The sequence below is a fragment of the Triticum urartu genome, chromosome 5 (genome assembly GCF_003073215.2).
Source record: "Triticum urartu cultivar G1812 chromosome 5, Tu2.1, whole genome shotgun sequence".
In the NCBI taxonomy this organism is placed as follows: Eukaryota; Viridiplantae; Streptophyta; class Magnoliopsida; order Poales; family Poaceae; genus Triticum; species Triticum urartu.
This window is the reverse complement of record NC_053026.1, coordinates 641961921-641984745: the sequence shown is the minus strand read 5'-3', so window position 1 is coordinate 641984745 and position 22825 is coordinate 641961921. Positions and strand designations below refer to the sequence as shown.

General features: G+C 45.1%; 1 pseudogene; it reads right to left on the bottom strand.

The window, feature by feature from the left end:
• Window positions 1–13518: 13518 nt before the first annotated feature.
• On the bottom strand, window positions 13519–22390 carry LOC125511521 (annotated as a pseudogene).
• Window positions 22391–22825: the final 435 nt, after the last annotated feature.

Below are 22825 nucleotides of genomic sequence, written 5' to 3'. Positions count from 1 at the left end.
AGAAATCAAGGGAGGGGGAGGAATGTGGAAGTTCTTGAACACCCTGGGATGACGAACAATGGATTCCTTTTTCCCCGCAGAGGAGGAGGAGGAGGAGAAGAAACCAGAGAAGAAAAAACTAAAAAATAGTTTTGCTTGACGAGGGGTCTATATACGAATGAGCGAAGGCGTTGGGTGGAGCAGTAGGCGTCCAACTTTGACACGTCTCTGCATGACTATCCACCGCGATTGGCTGCGCCCATCTAGGTGTCCATGGATCCACATTGGGAGTAAATTCCGCACGCAACGCGACACGCGCTAGGATGGATCATTACTGAATTTCAAACAGAAGTTGGGATTTCAAAAAGGATTTGATTTTCCTTGTACAGCTGCAACACGAACAAATCATTTCCTAAAAGATTAAGTTGGCAAATTGAAATTGACAAGTCAGTATTAATGCCTTATGGTTGACAACCACATTTTCTTCCAATGAGATAGTTGCGACGGAATACTTGATCAAATCCAGAAATTGCAAGCCTCTGTATCATGTCTAGAACCTTTACCTGGGTAGACAGATTCTACAAGAAGCAATTGGCCCATGCTAAATTCACACTTTGACGTTTGTGTTCTGTAACACGGTTTGGTCACACCGCAATAAAACCTAAAAACTCTCCTTCCCTTAGCTCCGGGGGAAAACCCTAGCTCTAGTGGAGTGAGCGATGGCGATGCTTGGGATCGCCCCCTTCTTGAGGGCATGAATCTTGAGCTGGTGGGCGTGAAAGACCGGTGGCGGCTTTGCTTTGCATGGTTGTGGGGGTGGTTTCCTTCCTTCATGTTGGTGTGGCGTCCTATTTCGCAACGGTGATGTTGCGAGATGTGTAGGGCCACGACAGGGCTTCGATAGTCGGTTTTTTCCGATGTGTTTGACTAGTTTCCTCCAGTCTCGATGTGTCATCAGAAGTTGGAGCTTGCCATGTGGGATAAATCCGATAGTAATAGAGGTAGAAGAACAAGGCTTGATCTAACAAGACACAAGTGGTGATGCAGAGAAGTATACAAGTTTATGCCCTCTACGGTGGAGGTAAAAGCCCTAGTCCTGTCCTAAGGGGAGGTGTTTCTTGCGTATGGATTTACGATTACAAGGGTTACATGTAACTGAGCGTCGGGGTATACCTATATAAAGTATGTTATACCCCCAGGTTTACCACCTAGCTACGTTACATGTGCCCATTACAAGAGGCAACATACACTCTTGGTTGTCTATGATAATGACTAGTAACTCACGCTTCAATGCTTATTGGACATCTCCATCTCCATTGATCCTCTTGGGCGTTGGCCTCCTGAATAAACCAAGTGAGATTCATCTGAGTGAGGGTATGCCCTTCACACTGTGTGAAGGAAATATGCCCTAGAGGCAATAATAAAGTTATTATTTATTTCCTTATATCATGATGAATGTTTATTATTCATGCTAGAATTGTATTAACCGGAAACATAATACATGTGTGAATACATAGACAAACAGAGTGTCACTAGTATGCCTCTACTTGACTAGCTCGTTAATCAAAGATGGTTATGTTTCCTAACCATGGACAAAGAGTTGTTATTTGATTGACGGGATCACATCATTAGTTGAATGATCTGATTGACATGACCCATTCCATTAGCTTAGCACACGATCGTTTAGTATGTTGCTATTGCTTTCTTCATGACTTATACATGTTCCTATGACTATGAGATTATGCAACTCCCGTTTGCCGGAGGAACACTTTGTGTGCTACCAAACGTCACAACGTAACTGGGTGATTATAAAGGAGCTCTACAGGTGTCTCCAAAGGTACATGTTGGGTTGGCGTATTTCGAGATTAGGATTTGTCACTCCGATTGTCGGAGAGGTATCTCTGGGCCCTCTCGGTAATGCACATCACTTAAGCGTTGCAAGCATTGCAACTAATGAGTTAGTTGCGGGATGATGTATTACAGAACGAGTAAAGAGACTTGCCAGTAACGAGATTGAACTAGGTATGGGATACCGACGATCGAATCTCGGGCAAGTAACATACCGGTGACAAAGGGAACAACGTATGTTGTTATGCGGTCTGACCGATAAAAGATCTTCGTAGAATATGTAGGAGCCAATATGAGCATCCAGGTTCCGCTATTGGTTATTGACCGGAGATGTGTCTCGGTCATGTCTACATTGTTCTCGAACCCGTAGGGTCCGCACGCTTAAGGTTACAATGACAGTTATATTATGAATTTATACATTTCCGGGTGAAATCGGGATTTTACCGGAGTACCGGGAGGTTACCGGAACCCCCCGGGAGGTATATGGGCCTTAGTGGAAGAGAGGAGAGGTGGCCATAGATGGGCCGCGCGCCCCTCCCCCACCCTTGGTCCGAATAGGACAAGGAGAGGGGGCCGGCCCCCCTTCCTCCTCTCTCTCCTCTTTTCCCCCCTCCGCGAATCCTATTCCAACTAGGAAAGGGGGGGAGTCCTACTCCCGGAGGGAGTAGGACTCCTCCTGGCGCGCCTCCTCTTGGCCGGCTAGCCCCCCCTTTGAGCCTTTATATACGGAGGCAAGGGGCACCCCTAGAGACACAAGTTGATCCACGTGATCATATTCTTAGCCGTGTGCGGTGCCCCCTTCCATCATAGTCCTCGATAATATTGTAGCGGTGCTTAGGCGAAGCCCTGCGACACTAGTACATCAAGATCGTCACCACGCCGTCGTGCTGACGGAACTCTTCCCCGACACTTTGCTGGATCGGAGTCCGGGGATCGTCATTGAGCTGAACGTGTGCTAGAACTCGGAGGTGCCGTAGTTTCGGTGCTTGATCGGTCGGGCCGTGAAGACATACGACTACATCAACCAAGTTAACGCTTCCGTTGTCGATCTACAAGGGTACGTAGATCACACTCTCCCCTCTCGTTGCTATGCATCACCATGATCTTGCGTGTGCGTAGGAAAATTTCTGAAATTACTACGTTCCCCAACAGTGGTATCAGAGCCTAGGTTTTATATGTTGATGTTATATGCACGAGTAGAACACAAGTGAGTTGTGGGCGATATAAGTCATACTGCTTACCAGCATGTCATACTTTGGTTCGGCGGTATTGTTGGACGAAGCGGCCCGGACCGACATTACGCGTACGCTTACGCGAGACCGGTTCTCCTGACGTGCTTTGCACATAGGTGTCTTGCGGGTGACAGTTTCTCCAACTTTAGTTGAACCGAGTGGGGCTACGCCCGGTCCTTGTGAAGGTTAAAACAGCACCAACTTGACAAACTATCGTTGTGGTTTTGATGCGTAGGTAAGATTGGTTCTTGCTTAAGCCCGTAGCAGCCACGTAAAACTTGCAACAACAAAGTAGAGGACGTCTAACTTGTTTTTGCAGGGCATGTTGTGATGTGATATGGTCAAGACATGATGCTAAATTTTATTGTATGAGATGATCATGTTTTGTAACCGAGTTATCGGTAACTGGCAGGAGCCATATGGTCGTCGCTTTATTGTATGCAATGCAATCGCGCTGTAATGCTTTACTTTATCACTAAGCGGTAGCGATAGTCGTGGAAGCATAAGATTGGCGAGACGACAACGATGCTACGATGGAGATCAAGGTGTCGCGCCGGTGACGATGGTGATCATGACGGTGCTACGAAGATGGAGATCACAAGCACAAGATGATGGTGGCCATATCATATCAATTATATTGATTGCATGTGATGTTTATCTTTTATGCATCTTATCTTGCTTTGATTGACGGTAGCATTATAAGATGATCTCTCACTAATTATCAAGAAGTGTTCTCCCTGAGTATGCACCGCTGCGAAAGTTCTTCGTGCTGAGACACCACGTGATGATCGGGTATGATAGGCTCTACGTTCAAATACAACAGGTGCAAAACAGTTGCACACGCAGAATACTCAGGTTATACTTGACAAGCCAAGCATATACAGATATGGCCTCGGAACACGGAGACCGAAAAGTCGAGCGTGAATCATATAGCAGATATGATCAACATAGCGATGTTCACCAATGAAACTACTCCATCTCACGTGATGATCGGACATGGTTTAGTTGATTTGGATCACGTAATCACTTAGAGGATTAGAGGGATGTCTATCTAAGTGGGAGTTCTTAAGTAATATGATTAATTGAACTTAAATTTATCATGAACTTAGTCCTGGTAGTATTTTGCAAATTATGTTGTAGATCAATAGCTCGCGTTGTTGCTTCCCTGTGTTTATTTTGATATGTTCCTAGAGAAAATTGTGTTGAAAGATGTTAGTAGCAATGATGCGTATTGGATCCGTGATCTGAGGTTTATCCTCATTGCTGCACAGAAGAATTATGTCCTTGATGCACCGCTAGGTGACAGACCTATTGCAGGAGCAGATGCAGATGTTATGAATGTTTGGCTAGCTCAATATGATGACTACTTGATAGTTTAAGTGCACCATGCTTAACGGCTTAGAATCGGGACTTCAAAGACGTTTTGAACGTCATGGACCATATGAGATGTTCCAGGAGTTGAAGTTAATATTTCAAGCAAATACCCGAGTTGAGAGATATGAAGTCTCCAACAAGTTCTATAGCTAAAAGATGGAGGAGAATCGCTCAACTAGTGAGCATGTGCTCAGATTGTCTGAGTACTTCAATCGCTTGAATCAAGTGGGAGTTAATCTTCCAGATGAGATAGTGATTGACAGAATTCTCTAGTCATCATCACCAAGTTAATAGAACTTCGTGATGAACTATGATATGCAAGGGATAACGGAAACGATTCCCAAGCTCTTCGTAATGAGGAAATTGACGAAGGTAGAAATCGAGAAAAACATCAAGTGTTGATGGTAGACAAGACCACTAGTTTCAAGAAAAGGGCAGAGGGAAGAAGGGGAACTTCAAGAAGAACAGCAAGCAAGTTGCTGCTCAAGTGAAGAAGCCCAAGTCTGGTCCTAAGCCTGAGACTAAGTGTTTCTACTGCAAAGGGATTGGTCACTAGAAGCGGAACTACCCCAAGTGATTGGCAGATAAGAAGGATGGCAAAGTGAACATAAGTATATTTGATATACATGTTATTGATGTGTACTTTACTAGTGTTTATAGCAACCCCTTAGTATTTGATACTAGTTCAGTTGCTAAGATTAGTAACTCGAAACGGGAGTTGCAGAATAAACAGAGACTAGTTAAGGGTGAAGTGACGATGTGTGTTGGAAGTGGTTCCAAGATTGATATGATCATCATCGCACACTCCCTATACTTTCGGGATTAGTGTTGAACCTGAATAAGTGTTATTTGGCGTTTACGTTGAGCATGAATATGATTTGATCATGTTTATTGTAATACGGTTATTCATTTAAGTAAGAGAATAAATTGTTATTCTGTTTACATGAATAAAACCTTATATGGTTACACACCCAATGAAAATAGTTCGTTGGATCTCGATCGTAGTGATACACATAATCATAATATTGAAACCAAAAGATGCAAAGTTAATAATGATAGTGCAACTTATTTGCGGCACTGCCGTTTAGGTCATATTGGTGTAAAGCGCATGAAGAAACTCCATGCTGATGGGTTTTTGGAATCACTTGATTATGAATCACTTGATGCTTGCGAACCATGCCTCATGGGCAAGATGACTAAAACGCCGTTCTCCGGAACAATGGAGCGAGCAACTGACTTATTGGAAATAAATACATACTGATGTATGCGATCCGATGAGTGTTAAGGCTCGCGGAGGGTATCATTATTTTCTGACCTTCACAGATGACTTGAGCAGATATGGGTATATCTACTTGATGAAACATAAGTCTAAAACATTTGAAAAGTTCAAAGAATTTCAGAGTGAAGTGGAAAATCATCGTGACAAGAAAATAAGGTTTCTACGATCTGATCGCGGAGACAAATATTTGAGTTACGAGTTTGGTCTTCAATTAAAACAATGTGGAATAGTTTCACAAATTCATGCCACCTGGAACACCACAGCATAATGGTGTGTCCGAACGTCATAACCATACTTTATTGGATATAGTACAATCTATGATGTTTCTTACCGATTTACCAATATCGTTTTGGGATCATGCATTAGAGACAGCTGCATTCACGTTAAAAAAAAGGGGCACCATCTAAGTCCGTTGATACGACACAATATGAACTATGGTTTGGCAAGAAACCAAAGTTGTCGTTTCTTAAAGTTTGGGCTTGCGATGCTTATAAGAAAAAGTTTCATCATGATAAGCTCAAACCCAAATCGGAGAAATGTGTCTTCATAGGATACCCAAAGGAGACAGTAGGGTACACCTTCTATCACAGATCCAAAGGCAAGACATTCGTTGCTGAGAATGGATACTTTCTAGAGAAGGAGTTTCTCTCGAAAGAAGTGAGTGGGAGGAAAGTAGAACTTGATAAGGTAACTGTACCTGCTCCCTTATTGGAAAGTAGTTCATCACAGAAATCTGTTTCTATGACACCTACACCAATTAGTGAGGAAGCTAATGATATTGATCATGAAACTTCAGATCAAGTTACTACCGAATCTCGTAGGTAAACCAAAGTGAGATCCGCACCAGAGTGGTACGGTAATCCTGTTCTGGAAGTCATGTTACTAGACCATGACGAACTTGCGAACTATGAGGAAGCGATGATGAGCCCAGATTCCGCGAAATGGTTTGAGGCCATAAAATCTGAGATATGATCCATGTATGAGAACAAAGTATGGACTTTGATGGATTTGCCCGATGATCGGCAATAAATGGATCTTCAAGAGGAAGACGGACGTTGATAGTAGTGTTACTATCTACAAAGCTAGACTCGTCAAAAAAAGGTTTTTGACAAAGTTCAAAGTGTTGACTACGATGAGAGTTTCTCACTCGTATCTATGCTTAAGTTTGTCCGAATCGTGTTAGCAATTGCCGCATTTTATGAAATCTGGCAAATGGATAAACAAAACTGCATTCCTTAATGGATTTATTAAAGAAGAGTTGTATATGATGCAACCAAAAGGTTTTGTCAATCCTAAAGGTGCTAACAAAATATGCAAGCTCCAGCGATCCATCTATGGACTGGTGCAAGCATCTCGGAGTCGGAATATATGCTTTGATAAGTTGATCAAAGCATATAGTTTTATACAGACTTGCGGTAAAGCCTGTATTTACTAGAAAGTGAGTGGGAGCACTACAGCATTTCTGATAAGTATATGTGAATGACATAATGTTGATCGGAAATAATGTAGAATTATTCTGCAAAGCATAAAGGAGTGTTTGAAAGGAGTTTTTCAAAGAAAGACCTTGGTGAAGCTGCTTACATATTGAGTATCAAGATCTATAGAGATAGATCAAGACGCTTGATAAGTTTTTTTTCAATGAGTACATACCTTGACAAGATTTTGAAGTAGTTCAAAATGGAACAGTCAAAGAAAGAGTTCTTGCCTGTGTTACAAGGTGTGAAATTGAGTAAGACTCAAAACCCGACCACGACAGAAGATAGAAAGAGAATGAAAGTCATTCCCTATGCCTTGGCCATAGGTTCTATAAAGTATGCCATACTGTGTACCAGATCTATTGTATACCCTACACTGATTTTAGCAAGGGAGTACAATAATGATCTAGGAGTAGATCACTGGATAGCGGTCAAAATTATCTAGTGGAATAAGGATATGTTTCTCGATTATGGAGGTGACAAAAAGGTTCGTCATAAAGGGTTACGTCGATGCAAGTTTTGACACTAATCTAGATGACTCTAAGTCTCAATCTAGATACATATTGAAAGTGGGAGCAATTAGCTAGAGTAGCTCCGAGCAGAGTATTGTTGACATAGAAATTTGCAAAATACATATGGATCTGAATGTGGCAGACCCGTTGACTAAAATTATCTCACAAGCAAAACATGATCACACCTTAGTACTCTTTGGGTATTAATCACATAGCGATGTGAACTAGATTACTGAATCTAGTAAACCCTTTGGGTGTTGGTCACATGGCGATGTGAACTATGGGTGTTAATCACATGATGATGTGAACTATCGATGTTAATCACATGGTGATGTGATCTAGATTATTGACTCTAGTGCAAGTGGGAGACTGAAGGAAATATGCCCTAGAGGCAATAATAAAGTTATTATTTATTTCCTTATATCATGATAAATGTTTATTATTCATGCTAGAATTGTATTAACCAGAAACATAATACATGTGTGAATACATAGACAAATAGAGTGTCACTAGTATGCCTCTACTTGACTAGCTCGTTAATCAAAGATGGTTATGTTTCCTAACCATGGACAAAGAGTTGTTATTTGATTGACGGGATCACATCATTAGTTGAATGATCTGATTGACATGACCCATTCCATTAGCTTAGCACACGATCGTTTAGTATGTTGCTATTGCTTTCTTCATGACTTATACATGTTCCTATGACTATGAGATTATGCAACTCCCGTTTGCCGGAGGAACACTTTGTGTGCTACCAAACGTCACAACGTAACTGGGTGATTATAAAGGAGCTCTACAGGTGTCTCCAAAGGTACATGTTGGGTTGGCGTATTTCGAGATTAGGATTTGTCACTCCGATTGTCGGAGAGGTATCTCTGGGCCCTCTCGGTAATGCACATCACTTAAGCCTTGCAAGCATTGCAACTAATGAGTTAGTTGCGGGATGATGTATTACAGAACGAGTAAAGAGACTTGCCAGGTAACGAGATTGAACTAGGTATTGAGATACCGACGATCGAATCTCAGGCAAGTAACATACCGATGACAAAGGGAACAACATATGTTGTTATGCGGCTGATCGATAAAGATCTTCGTAGAATATGTAGGAGCCAATATGAGCATCCAGGTTCCGCTATTGGTTATTGACCGGAGACGTGTCTCGGTCATGTCTACATTGTTCTCGAACCCGTAGGGTCCGCACGCTTAATGTTACGATGACATTTTCATTATGAGTTTATATATTTGATGTACCGAAGTTGTTCGGAGTCCCGGATGTGATCACGGACATGACGAGGAGTCTCGAAATGGTCGAGACATAAAGATTGATATATTGGAAGCCTATGTTTGGATATCGGAAGTGTTCCGAGTGAAATCGGGATTTTACCGGAGTACCGGGAGGTTACCGAAACCCCCCGAGAGGTATATGGGCCTTAGTGGAAGAGAGGAGAGGTGGCCATAGATGGGCCGCGCGCCCCTCCCCCCTTGGTCCGAATAGGACAAGGAGAGGGGGCCGGCCCCCCTTCCTCCTCTCTCTCCTCTTTTCCCCCTCGGCGAATCCTATTCCAACTAGGAAAGGGGGGGAGTCCTACTCCCGGAGGGAGTAGGACTCCTCCCGGCGCGCCTCCTCTTGGCCGGCTAGCCCCCCCTTTAAGCCTTTATATACGGAGGCAAGGGGCACCCCTAGAGACACAAGTTGATCCACGTGATCATATTCTTAGCCCTGTGCGGTGCCCCCTTCCACCATAGTCCTCGATAATATTGTAGCGGTGCTTAGGCGAAGCCCTGCGACACTAGTACATCAAGATCGTCACCACGCCGTCGTGCTGACGGAACTCTTCCCCGACACTTTGCTGGATCGGAGTCCGGGGATCGTCATCGAGCTGAACGTGTGCTAGAACTCGGAGGTGCCGTAGTTTCGGTGCTTGATCGGTCGGGCCGTGAAGACGTACGACTACATCAACCAAGTTAACGCTTCCGTTGTCGATCTACAAGGGTACGTAGATCACACTCTCCCCTCTCGTTGCTATGCATCACCATGATCTTGCGTGTGCGTAGGAAAATTTCTGAAATTACTACGTTCCCCAACACTGTGAACCAACAGAATTCTCTCTGCGGATACCCACACCGACTGACAAAAACCCCATGCTACTGACATTGTCTTGGACCGTAAAGAATACAGGCTTGGGCCTTTGTTGAGTTTTGTGTCACCATGGGCCTACCCTCTGGGAGATAACCTCGCCAAAGCTGCCTTAGAGGGCCTAGATAGTGATATTGACAGGTGTTCGATGGCCTTTGAGGAGGCCTTCATTGGTGTGAGCTTGGCATATTTCTTCTGAATATGATCATCATCAAAATATAAGCTATCTCATCGTCTCTCCTGGTGGCCAACTCTTTGGCATAGGCTTCGTGAAGAGGGCCAAACGGTGGGGTTTGTTGCGAAGTCACTGGCTCGCGGAGTACTGATAACGATGACACTTGTAGTCAACCTCGCTGGTTCTCCTCCCTCGACAACATGTGTGGTTTTTGTGTTCATAGTCAGATCGGTTGGTGGTGCCCCTTCGCGGGTTGTAGCAGATTTTGCCTAGATTTCACAATTAACCAGGCAACTCTTTTCCTTTTTAATGAGATGATGCCTCTGTTTAAAAAATACTTATTTTTTGCACTTTAGCTATATGTAAATTACCTGGAAATTCTGCTCAGATTACTCAATTTTGTAACCTTTGATTGTTGCTTCATGATTTGTGCTCCTTTTTTTTCCTTTTGTGTCTTGTATCTTTTTTGGGTTGGGAAAAATTGACTTTCCTCTGTTTTGGGTTAGTTAAATCCTTAATTGGTTGAAGCCCATTATATTCACGACCTAGCCCTTCCTCCTCTTCCTTTATTTTCTGCTCTGTTTTTCTATTCTTTATGTTGTTTTGCTTTTGTTTTTTTCTTTATTAGTAGGCACCTTTTGTGGATATTTTTTAGATGTTTGGTGAGTGTATATGTGTACAGAAATACTATAAAATATGCATGAAAATTTCACTATTATATGATTATTCTTTTCATACCAGAAATACTAAAAAGTTATATGCAAGTTATTTATATTTATTTTATTTTATTCTTAAAGGGCAATACCAGTGTCACTAATTCATTGTTCTTATAAAACTCCATTATTTTAATTTTTTGTTTAAGCTATTATTTCAATTTTTTTCTTCTTTAAAGGTAATACCAGTGCCACTATTATATGCTTACTCATGTATATTTTTAAAAAACATAATTTTTATAATGTGTGCAATTTTTTATTAATATTTTTTGTATTATTTTATTTTATTTCCTATTAAAGGATAATACCATTGCCACTGATTAATTTCCTTAGACATTATTTTGGTTTGTTATAGTTTTTAATTATTGTTTTCTTAAAGGGTAATATCAAAGTCACTAATTCATTATTCTTAGAAAAATATTTTGATTTAGTTTTCGTTTTTAAGGGTAATACCAATGCTACTAATTCAATACTTCTTGCAAAACTCCTTTTTTGCGAAAATTTCACCTTTTATATTTATTCTTGGATATTATGAAAAAACATATTTTTTATGTAATGTGCAAATTTGTAATTGTTTGATTTAGATTTTTTTTCGTTCTCTTTCTTCTTAAAGGGTAATCCAAATCACACTAATTCATTCTTCCTTCAAACACTTTATTATTTTGACTTTTTAGTTAATATTTCTTTTTCTTTTTCCTTCAAGGGCAACAACAATGCCACTAATTCATTCCTTCCTTGGAAACATTTTTATGCTAAAATTGGTTATACATGCATATTATAAAAAGCATAATTTCTGTTAAATTGTGTGCAAATTTTGTCAGGGTAATATCAAGGCCACTAATTCAGTCTTTCTTAGAAATCTTCATTACTTTGAATTAGTTTTAGTTTTTGTTTCATCTCTTTTCTTCGTAAAGGGTAATATAAATGCCACTAATTCATTCTTTCTTATGAAACTAGATCTTGATTTAGTTCATATTTCACTTGCTTTTATGGGTTAGGGTTATACCAATGCCACTAATTCATTCTTCATTATGACATTTTTTAGTGAAAAACCCCACTATTATGTGCTTATTATTGCATATTATAAAAAAACACGATTTTTGTGTAAATTGTGTGAAATTTTTGTTTTAGAATTTTTTTCATTTTCTTTCTTCTTCAAGGATAATACAAATGCCACTAATTCATTCTTTCCTAGAAAACTTCATATTTTGATTTTTTAGCTTATATTTCATTTTCTTTGTTCCTAAGGGTATTACTAATGTCACTAGTTCATTCATTTCGTACGAATTCCTTTTTGCAAAAATTCCATATTATATGATTATACTTCCATATTACAGAAAATCGCAATTTCTATGTATATTATGTGGAAATTTTGTCATTACTATAATTTTATTATATTTCTTCTTAAAGGGTAATACCAATACCACTAGTTCATTTTTCCTTGGAAAATTTCAATATTTTTAATTTATTTTAGTTTAATATTTCATTTTGTTTATTCTTCAAGGGTAATACCAATGTGCTAATTCATTCGTTCTTAGAATTTTTTTTCTTCAAAAGTTCAACTATTATATGTTTATTATAGCATATTAGAATTTTTGCAATTAGTTTTACTTCTTGTTTTATTTATTATCATATTTGTCTTATGTCTTACCAGGTATTGGGTCAGTTTTTTTGTTATGTTTCAGACCAAGACCAAGTATCTAATGGACTTTTGTTTATTTGTTGCATAGGCCCGAGTGATATTAGAAATGACGACTGGGACCAAACTTTTTTTATTAGTGCATGTCTTTATTGACTCACAAGAAAAAAATAATCGATAGGAATAAAATCATTTTTTATCTCCCATGTGCTAATGTTTATGGCTCCAATTCTAATTTTATTCATTTGTTGTTTTTTGTCACGTAGAAAAGAGTAGATGGAGATTTGTATACGTCTGCCATGTTGGAAATTCACTTCTAGTCCAACTCAAACAGTACAGTCATAAATCTGAAGGCATGGAGCATCACCGAGCAGCTTATGCTTTTTTTTTTCTTGAATTGATCGGATTGCTTATCACATATGTCGCGTGGTCCGGAGAGCTCAAGCATGGCGTGTTAACTGGAGTATAAACGAGGCTAGACAGCGTGCAGTCGTGCAGCAGCGTGTGCATGCACATGCAGGGCGGGACCTCACAGTAATTAAGAACAATAAAATAGCGACTAATCCAAAATTAGTTTTCAGACCAGTCTTGCTAAGTCTCAGTTAAGTCTCAGTCGATGCTATACTCGTGAGATCTTATATTGAGATCCGTGCATAATTTTATTTTCATTTTTTCTTTTTCTCTCTTGCATGTTATGTTATTTGATTGGGACTTGGTTAAATTTCAGTCGACTGAGATTTAGTAATACCCTTTTCAGACACCTGTCAATCCTCATGCATTTTTAATGAATATGTCATCGACTGAGACATACTCCCTCCGTTTCTTTTTATTTCGCATATAAGATTTGGTTAAAGTCAAACTACACAAAGTTTGACCAAATTTATATAAAAAAAATGAACACCTACAATATTAAAACTATATAGTATGAAAATACGTTTCATGGTGCATCTGATAATATAGATTTCATATTGTGAATGTCTATATTTTTTAATATAAAATTAGTCAAACTCTACAAAAGCTTGACTTTGATCGAACCTTATATGCAGATTAAAAAAAATGGAGGGAGTAACGAAGTATCAACGGAGTGAGACTTAGCAAAACTGTTTGGTGAATGCCCCTGTGCTGAACGTTGATTTCAGACAAATGAAATAGGAGAGGGTGCTCTATTTTTCTGAAGCTTTGCAGCATCCATCTAAATGGGGTTCAGACGTTTCAGGGAACGCCAACGGAAAAAAATTCTACAATTGGTGTACCAACTTCAGATCATCGTCCCTCGCCGCGGGCGCTCATCTGGGAGAACACTTTGCTGTCGCCGAGCTCGGTCATGCTCAAGCAGGTCTCGTCCTCGTCGTCCGTCAACAAGCTCACGCCCACGCCCACGACCACGTCCTCTGGGAGCTGCGTGGCGACGGCGCCGCTGTTGCCGAGTTCGTTCCCGGCGACGTTCGTCTCGTGCAGCTGGAGGCAGTACTCCAGGTTCCACAGCACGTCGCCCATGGACGGCCGGTCTACCCAGCAGTCCGCCAGGCACTTCTCCGCGGTCTCGGCGAACTTGTGCAGCGACTCCTCGTCCGCCTCGCCGGCGATCCGCGGGTCGGCGATCTTATCGAGCCCCCCTTCTTCCCCGCGCGTCCTCACCGCCCACTCGGCGATGTTGATCTGGCCATGCTCCAGGCTCTGGTCGATCACCGGCCGCGCGCAGAGCACCTCCAGCAGCACCACGCCGAAGGAGTAGACGTCCGACCGGTCCGTCAGCTGCTGCGTCCGACCGCCGTGCTCACGTGCGTCTCCCCGAACGACGGCCCGATGCGCGACAGCCCGAAGTCGGCCACCTTGGCCACGACCCACGATCACGCCGCCACCGTCGCTCCCGAGGAGGATGTTGGTCGACTTGACGTCGCGGTGGATGATGTTCTCCGCGTAGCCTCGGTGCAGGTAGTGCTGAAATCTGAGATGGACTCTACGCCCATATTGCAATTTCTGAAAAATCTCTAAGGGCCCATGTGGGTTATATGGCACTAGGTGTGGTGGAAAGTTTAGCCCCATCCCGAAAGTGGAAGGAGAGTTGGAGTGGTTTATAAGAGTTTCTCTTCTACATGCTATTGGAGCTTGAGAAGAGAAGAGGCCCTCGCGCATTCCTCCTCCGCCGCCCGCCCTTCTGGTTCCTGTACGGGGTGAGGGGCGAATAGGTTTTTGGGCAGCGACTACGCGACTGCTCGCTTCCGATCGTCTACTTCCTCTACGTCCGCGTCGCCTTCATCATCACCATGTCCACCGCCGCCGAGAAAGCTGAAGCCGACAAGAAGGCCGCCGAGGACGCTGCTGCTGCCACCAAAGCCGCGGCCTCTGCGTGGCCTACTGGAGGGTATAACTCGTTTATCCCGCTCCTGATTATTTTCATATTAGCAGTACTAGCAGTATGTGTAGATTTGTCTACTGTTTGCTTAGTACGTGCATGTTTAGATCAGAATCAGTACGTCATCAACTTAGTCAATGTCATGCTAGTGCTTTACTCATGGATTAATTTAATCGAGAAATTGCCTATTTACTCAACAATCCAAAAACCTATTATGTGTAGGAATTTCTCGGCAAGTGGCTTTGTCGCTGCACTGAAACCGGATAAGTTTACCGGTACATACTTCAAGCGTTGGCAGACTAAGACCACGTTATGGCTCACGGCTATGAACGTGTTCTGGGTCACCGGTGTCTCCACGGGAACGATTGCTCCTGAACAGGAGAAGGCGTTCAAGGAGGCTACCGTTGTGTTTCTCGGAGCAGTTCTTAGCGTGATCGGAGATAAACTGGTCGACGCATATTTACATGTGCGTGTCGCCAAGGACTTGTGGGAGGCGCTCGAATCTAAATTCGGGGCCGCCGATGCAGGGAGCGAGATGTATATTATAGAGCAGTTCCACGATTACAAGATGGTTGAAAACCGTCCTGTATTGGAGCAGGCTCATGAGATAATATGCATTGTTAAGGAACTTGAGCTTCTCAAGTGCGAGTTACCGGGCAAGTTTGTCGCGGGCTGCATAATCGCTAAGCTCCCTAATTCCTGGAGGAACTTTGCCACCACTCTGAAACATCAGAGGCGTGAATTCTCTGTGGAGGATGTCATTGGCCATCTGAGTGTTGAGCAGAATTCGAGGGCAAAAGACTCGCACGGAAAAGGGGCCGAAGGGACTTCTGTTGCCAACATGGTGAACCAGAAGAACTTCAACTCCCACAAGCCCAAGGGAAAGAACGGTGTCCAACACAATACCGACTTTAAGAAGAAGGGTAAGAAGACTTTCAAGAAGAACAAGAAGGACGAAGGCTGCTTTACTTGTGGTTCGGTTGAACATTGGGCCAACAAGTGCCCAAACAAGTACAAGAAGTCAGGACAGGACTCCAAGTCTGTCAACATGATTGTGGGCAACAATGAGAATGGTGCATCTGGGTACGGTAATTTATTTACTGTTTTTTTAGTGTTTCAACCTAACGATTGGTGGGTGGATACAGGTGCAGGTGTTCATGTGTGTGCTGACATTTCATTGTTCACTTCTTACCAGGTCACGGGTCACGGGTCCGTATTGATGGGGAATGGCGCGAGTGCTTCTGTTCATGGTGTTGGCACGGTCGATCTGAAGTTTACTTCGGGAAGGATCGTGCAGCTGAAGAACGTGCAGCATGTCCCCGCCATCAAGAAGAACCTCGTTAGTGGCTCCCTTCTATGTAGAGAAGGGTTTAAGTTGGTTTTCGAGTCTAATAAATTACTTGTTACAAAATATGGACTCTTTGTTGTAAAAGGTTATGAGAGCGGAGGGATGTTCCGTCTTTCCCTCGCAGATTTTTGTAATAAAGTCGTGAACCATATTCATTCGAATGTTAATGAATCTGAAGTTTGGCATTCACGTCTTTGTCACATTAGTTTTGGTGTTATGACGCGGCTAGCCAAGTTGGATTTAATCCCGAGTTTCACTTTAGCCAAAGGTTCTAAGTGCCTTTCATGTGTGCAAGCTAAGCAACCTCGCAAGCCTCATAAGGCCGCGGAGGAGAGACACCTGGCATCATTAGAACTCATACATTCTGATCTTTGCGAGATGAATGGTGTGTTGACTAAAGGTGGAAAGAGATACTTCATGACATTGATAGATGATTCCACTAGATATTGCTATGTGTATCTGTTAAATGCTAAAGATGAGGCTCTACACTACTTTAAAATCTATAAGGCAGAAGTTGAAAATCAACTTGAAAAGAAAATTAAACGAGTCCGGTCAGATCGTGGTGGAGAGTACTTCTCGAGTGAGTTTGATTCCTTCTGTGCGGAACACGGCATTATTCATGAGAGGACGCCTCCCTATTCACCCCAGTCAAACGGGGTTGCCGAGCGGAAAAACCGTACTCTAACTGATTTGGTTAACGCCATGTTAGATACATCGGGTTTATCCAAGGCATGGTGGGGGAGGCTATATTGACGGCATGTCATGTCCTGAATAAAGTTCCGACAAAGAATAGTGAGATCACTCCCTATGAGAAATGGGCAAAGAGAAGGACGACACTCTCGTACTTGCGCACTTGGGGCTGTTTGGCGAAAGTCAACGTGCCGATCCCCAAAAAGCGTAAGCTTGGACATAAGACCGTGGACTGCATTAATTTGGGCTACGCTAAGAACAGCGTTGGCTATAGATTTCTAGTAGTGAAATCTGAGGTACCTGACCAGAAGATCGGTACAATTATGGAGTCTAAGGATGCTACATTCTTTGAGGATATTTTTCCTATGAGAGATATGCAAAGCACTTCTAGACAGGAATCTGAGGAGACTCCTGAACCTGCCATCCCTATGGAATATTATAAACAAACACATGATGAAAATCCTGAGGAGGATGACGAGGAAACCCTTGGTGGGGGCAAGAGACAAAGGACTGCAAAGACCTTTGGTGATGATTTCTTCGTGTACCTCGTGGATGATACTCCCACTTCTATTTCAGAAGCGTATGCCTCTCCAGAAGCTGACTACTGGAAGGATGCGGTCCGTAGTGAGATGGATTCCATCATGGCTAACGGGACATGGGAGATCACTGACCGTCCCTATGGTTGCAAACCACTGGGATGTAAGTGGGTGTTCAAAAAGAAGCTTAGGCCCGATGGTACGATTGAAAAGTACAAGGCTAGGCTTGTGGCCAAGGGCTATGACCAGCAAGAAGAGGAAGATTTCTTTGATACTTATTCACCTGTGGCTAGACTGACCACCATTCGAGTATTACTCTCGTTGGCGGCCTCACATGGTCTTCTCGTCCATCAGATGGATGTTAAGACGGCTTTTCTAAATGGAGAGCTAAAGGAGGAAATCTACATGCAACAGCCTGATGGCTTTGTGATAGATGGTCAGGAAAGAAAGGTGTGTAGGTTGATAAAATATTTATATGGCCTGAAACAAGCACCTAAGCAATGGCATGATAAGTTTAATACAACTCCGACATCTGTTGGTTTCGTTGTTAATGAGGCTGACAAATGTGTATACTATCGCCATGGTGGGGGCGAAGGAGTTATACTGTGCTTGTATGTTGATGACATACTGATATTCGGAACAAACCTCAAAGTCATTGAGGAGGTCAAATCGTTTTTATCTCAGAACTTTGAGATGAAAGACCTTGGTGTGGCTGATGTTATCTTGAACATTAAGCTACTGAGAGATAATGAGGGTGGGATCACACTTCTGCAATCCCATTACGTTGAGAAGGTGTTGAGTCGTTTTGGATATCCGGACTGCACACCATCTCAAACACCATATGATCCTAGCGTATTAATTCAAAAGTCCAAAGGCATGGCTAAAGATCAATTGAGATACTCTCAAATCATTGGTTCACTGATGTACCTAGCGAGCGCAACGAGGCCTGACATCGCGTTTGCTGAGCAAACTGAGCCGGTTTGTTTCCAAACCGGGTGATGTACATTGGCATGCTGTTGAGAGAGTTATGCGCTATCTGAAAGGTACTATGAACTATGGACTTCACTATACCGGATACCCGTCGGTACTTGAAGGGTATAGTGATGCGAATTGGATCTCTGATGCTGATGAGATGAAGGCCACAACTGGGTATATGTTTACTCTTGGAGGTGGCGCTGTTTCCTGGAAGTCTTGCAAGCAAACGATCTTAACGAGATCGACAATGGAAGCAGAATTAACGGCATTAGACACATCTGGTGTTGAAGCGAGATGGCTTCGAGATCTTTTGATGGACTTGCCATTGGTTGATAAACCGGTTCCGGCTATCCTTATGAACTGTGACAATCAGACTGTCATCACCAAGGTGAAGAGTTCAAAGGACAACACGAAGTCCACCAAACACATAAGAATGAGATTAAAAGCTGTCAGAAAATTAAGAAACTCCGGAGTGATAGCGTTGGACTATGTCCATACGGCTAAGAATCTGGCAGATCCCTTTACAAAAGGGCTATCACGTGTTGTGATAGATAATGCATCGAGGGAGATGGGTATGAGACCCACATGAGTTGCCATGGTGGTAACCCAACCTATGTGATCGGAGATCCCGTGAACTAGGACCTGGGAAAACAAGCCAGTGGTGAACTGAGGAGAGTAACTATACTAACCCACTCCGTTGGAGATGCAATACTCTCGATACTGTATGGTAGGATGACTACGGTCTCAATGTGTTCCAAAGCTTATAAAAGCAAGATGCTACCCTACAGAGCGATCCTTGGAGGAACAAACCTATATGAGCCCGACTGCTGGTCACAGTCTATGAGGTTGGGGTGATCTCTAGTAAGCTCATGAATAGGCCAGGAGTGTGACTTATATGCTCCACCCGAGGGGTCAGCCTTCGGCAGCCTAGTACTAGTAAGACATGTAGTGAAACTTCTTTACGCCAAACTGACAATTCAAGGCATAGTCCATTGTTCAGTTGTGAAGGAGTGTAGCCACTTGTTCTAGGTGAAGTTCAACCTTAACAGGTCTTTACTGAAACACTGGTATATCGAAACAGCAATTGGAACAGAGAACACAATGGGCCCTCGAGATCTGGTGGGAGATTGCTGAAATCTGAGATGGGCTCTAGGCCCATATTGCAATTTCTGAAAAATCTCTAAGGGCCCATGTGGGTTATATGGCACTAGGTGTGGTGGGAAGTTTAGTCCCACCCCGGAAGTGGAAGGAGAGTTGGAGTGGTTTATAAGGGTTTCTCTTCTACATGCTATTGGAGCTTGAGAAGAGAAGAGGCCCTCGCGCACTCCTCCTCCGCCCCCCGCCTCGCCCCGCCTCGCCACGCCACGCCTCGTCACGACGCGCCGCGGGTTGCGGGATTGAGCCGAGCCGAGCTCACACCTACGCGCTTATTTTTGCCAGTCACTAACGGAGAGTTTTCTGACAGCTGGGCCACGATCTGAGACGTCGGATCGTGGGCTGTCACAGACTCGGACGTGGGTCGAGCCCACGTCTCTCCACGCGGCTGCGCCTATAAGTATGCGGTGTCTCCTAACCCTAGCCGCCACGAACAGATCACATTTGCTCACGCGCACGCCCACCGTCGTTCCTTCGCTGCTGCTGCCGCCGGTGACTCCATCCCGTCCGCCGCGTACACGGTCGACGGGAGAGCAGGTCTCCGAAACCACGCCCTTCTGGTTCCTGTACGGGGTGAGGGGCGAATAGGTTTTTGGGCAGCGATTACGCGACTGCTCGCTTCCGATCGTCTACTTCCTCTACGTCCGCGTCGCCTTCATCATCACCATGTCCACCGACGCCGACCGTGCCGCCGCCGAGAAAGCTAAAGCCGACAAGAAGGCCGCCGAGGACGCCGCTGCTGCCACCAAAGCCGCGTCCTCTGCGTGGCCTACTGGAGGGTATAACTCGTGTATCCCGCTCCTGATTATTTTCATATTAGCAGTACTAGCAGTATGTGTAGATTTGTGTACTGTTTGCTTAGTACGTGCATGTTCAGTACGTCATCAACTTAGTCAATGTCATGCTAGTGATTTACTCATGGATTAATTTAATCGAGAAATTGCCTATTTACTCAACAGGTAGTGCAGGCCCCTCGCCGCGCCGATGCAGATCTCCAGCCGCTGCCTCCACGACAGCGCCGGCTCGTCGGAGCCGTACAGGTGGCTCCGCAGCGTGCCTTTCTCCATGTGCTCGTACACCAGGATCATCTCCGCCTGCTCGCTGCAGTAGCCGATGAGCGACACCAGGTGCCGGTGCCGGATGCCGGACAGCACCACGATCTCCGTCTGGAACTCCGGCAGCCCCTGCTGCGAGGCGCGGGTGGCGCGCTTCACCGCCACGGGCGTGCCGTCACCGAGCACGCCCTTGTACACGTTCCCGAAACCGCCCACGCCGATGAGGTTGCGCTCGTGGAAGTTGTCCGTGGCGGCCTTGATCTTCGCCAGCGAGATGTGCAGCTTCATGCTCACCCTCTCCATCCCGCCGGTCTTGCGCTCTCTGGACCACCGGTTCTTCAACTGCTCAGCCCAGACGGAGGCGCCGTACTTGGTGTACGGCACGCCGAAAAAGCAGAGCACCACGCAAGCAAGAACGGCGGCGCTGAGCACCACCTACACCGTAACGACAATGATTCTCTTCGTCCCGCCGTGCGATCCCCTCGAGCTCAAATCGACGGGTGGCAGCCTCATGATCTCCAGCCCGTTCAGTATGCCGCCTCCGCTGCTTTTCGGCGACCAGCCGATGCTGATGGTGAGGTTCCCGGCTCTCGGCGCCCTGGCTGCGTAGTCCATGTAAAAGGCCTCGTTCGACTGCCTCGCCTCAGGCCGGTTCTTAGGCGTGAGCTCTCTGGTGCCAAGGGCTTGCGCGACATAGACGTTGAAGAAGATGCCAACGCCGACGACGGAGCTGAGCACCTCATAGTCGCAGAAGTGGAGGCGGACGAGGTAGCGGGACCCTGGAAGCTCCGCCAGGAACGTCCACGTGACGTTGAAGTTGAAGCCCGGGGTTGTGGCCTGCAGGAGGTCCGTCATGTTCGCCGCGCTCTGCGTCTTGTACACCACGTCCGGCGCCACCTCCTGTGTGTAACCGTTGGACGGGGCGTAGATGATCGGGCTGGAGGTCGAACTGACCACCGACTGCCACCCGTAGAGGTAGGGGCCGTCGGGGAGCCACGTCCTCCACAACGTGTCGTTCCCGGTTGTCACCTTGGGCCCGCCGACGTTGAGGCGATACACCGTCTCAAGCGGCTGCTGCTGCCACAGCTCCATGTCGTCGTTCACTGCGGCGCCCACCAGTGTCGCCGTGTTGTTCCACAGCAGCTCCGGCGGGGCCGGGAACAGCTCGACAGCGTTGACGAACGCGGAGGAGCCGGCGTCCGCGGTGAAGGTGACGGTGATATTGCCGCCAACGACGCCGCGCGGGACGAAGAACTCCTTGACCACCCCGGCGGGCGGCGGCCTGAAGGAGGACAGCAGGGGGTAGGCGTTGAGGATCGAGACAGTGAAGCGCGCGGACAAGATGTTGATGATATACTGAGAGGAGCCTGTGGAGGCGGCGGGGTAGAAGGGGAAGAAGTGGAGGCGCAGGACGAGGAACGACGGCGCGTCCGGCGAGGCGGGGTAGGCGAGGCGGTAGGAGAAGGCCGAGATGTCCGCGCGCGCGGCGGCGTACAGGGCTGGGGAGGAGCCCGGGGTGGAGGTCGCGAACACTGCCTGGGCGCGCGCTGGCGACAGGTAGGCGGCGTCCGGGATGAAGGTGCGCGCGGGGGAGTTGGATGGGAAGGAGACGGAGGAGTTGGCGCCGCATGCGAGGAAGAATGAAAAGTCCGGTGAGAAGGCGGCGAGGGCGGCGTGCGGGAGAACCGTGGCGAGGTGGAGGAGGAGGAGGAGGATGGCGTGGACGGCCATTCAGGCTGTGGAGTCGTGCTGGTGCTGTGAGCAATGTGAGGATGCCGATGATCACCGGGGGATAAGCGCCGCGTAGCACGGGCAGAGTGGTGCACGAACAGTTCCATTGGAAGGTGGGCTTGACTAAACTTGGAAGCTTGGATTGCCGTGTGTGTTGAGTTTGGGAGAGCATGTTGGACTAGAGTCTGTCTGCACAGTAAGAGAACCTTGGCCATGTGTGGAGCTGGGAGAAACACTGGTTGGGTCAGCAAAAACGAACAACGAACGCGCTTTTCTTACAACCACATGGATTGTACCGGTGGGCCCCATGAGATATGATGGAATTTTGTGATTTTAGCTTCATTATTATGTCCAGTAAATTCTTGAAAAATCACGAGAAAGTATTATTATCATGGCTCTCATTCCTACTACATGACAAGGAAAGTGTGAAATTTTTTATTTTCATCCTAGTTGTGGTGGGTGTTGTCGGTGTCAAAACCGGCGGATCTCGGGTAGGGGGTCCCGAACTGTGCGTCAAGGCCGGATAGTAACAGAAGACAAGGGACACGATGTTTTTACCCAGATTCGGACTTTCTCGATGGAGGTAATACCCTACTCCTTCTTGATTAATATT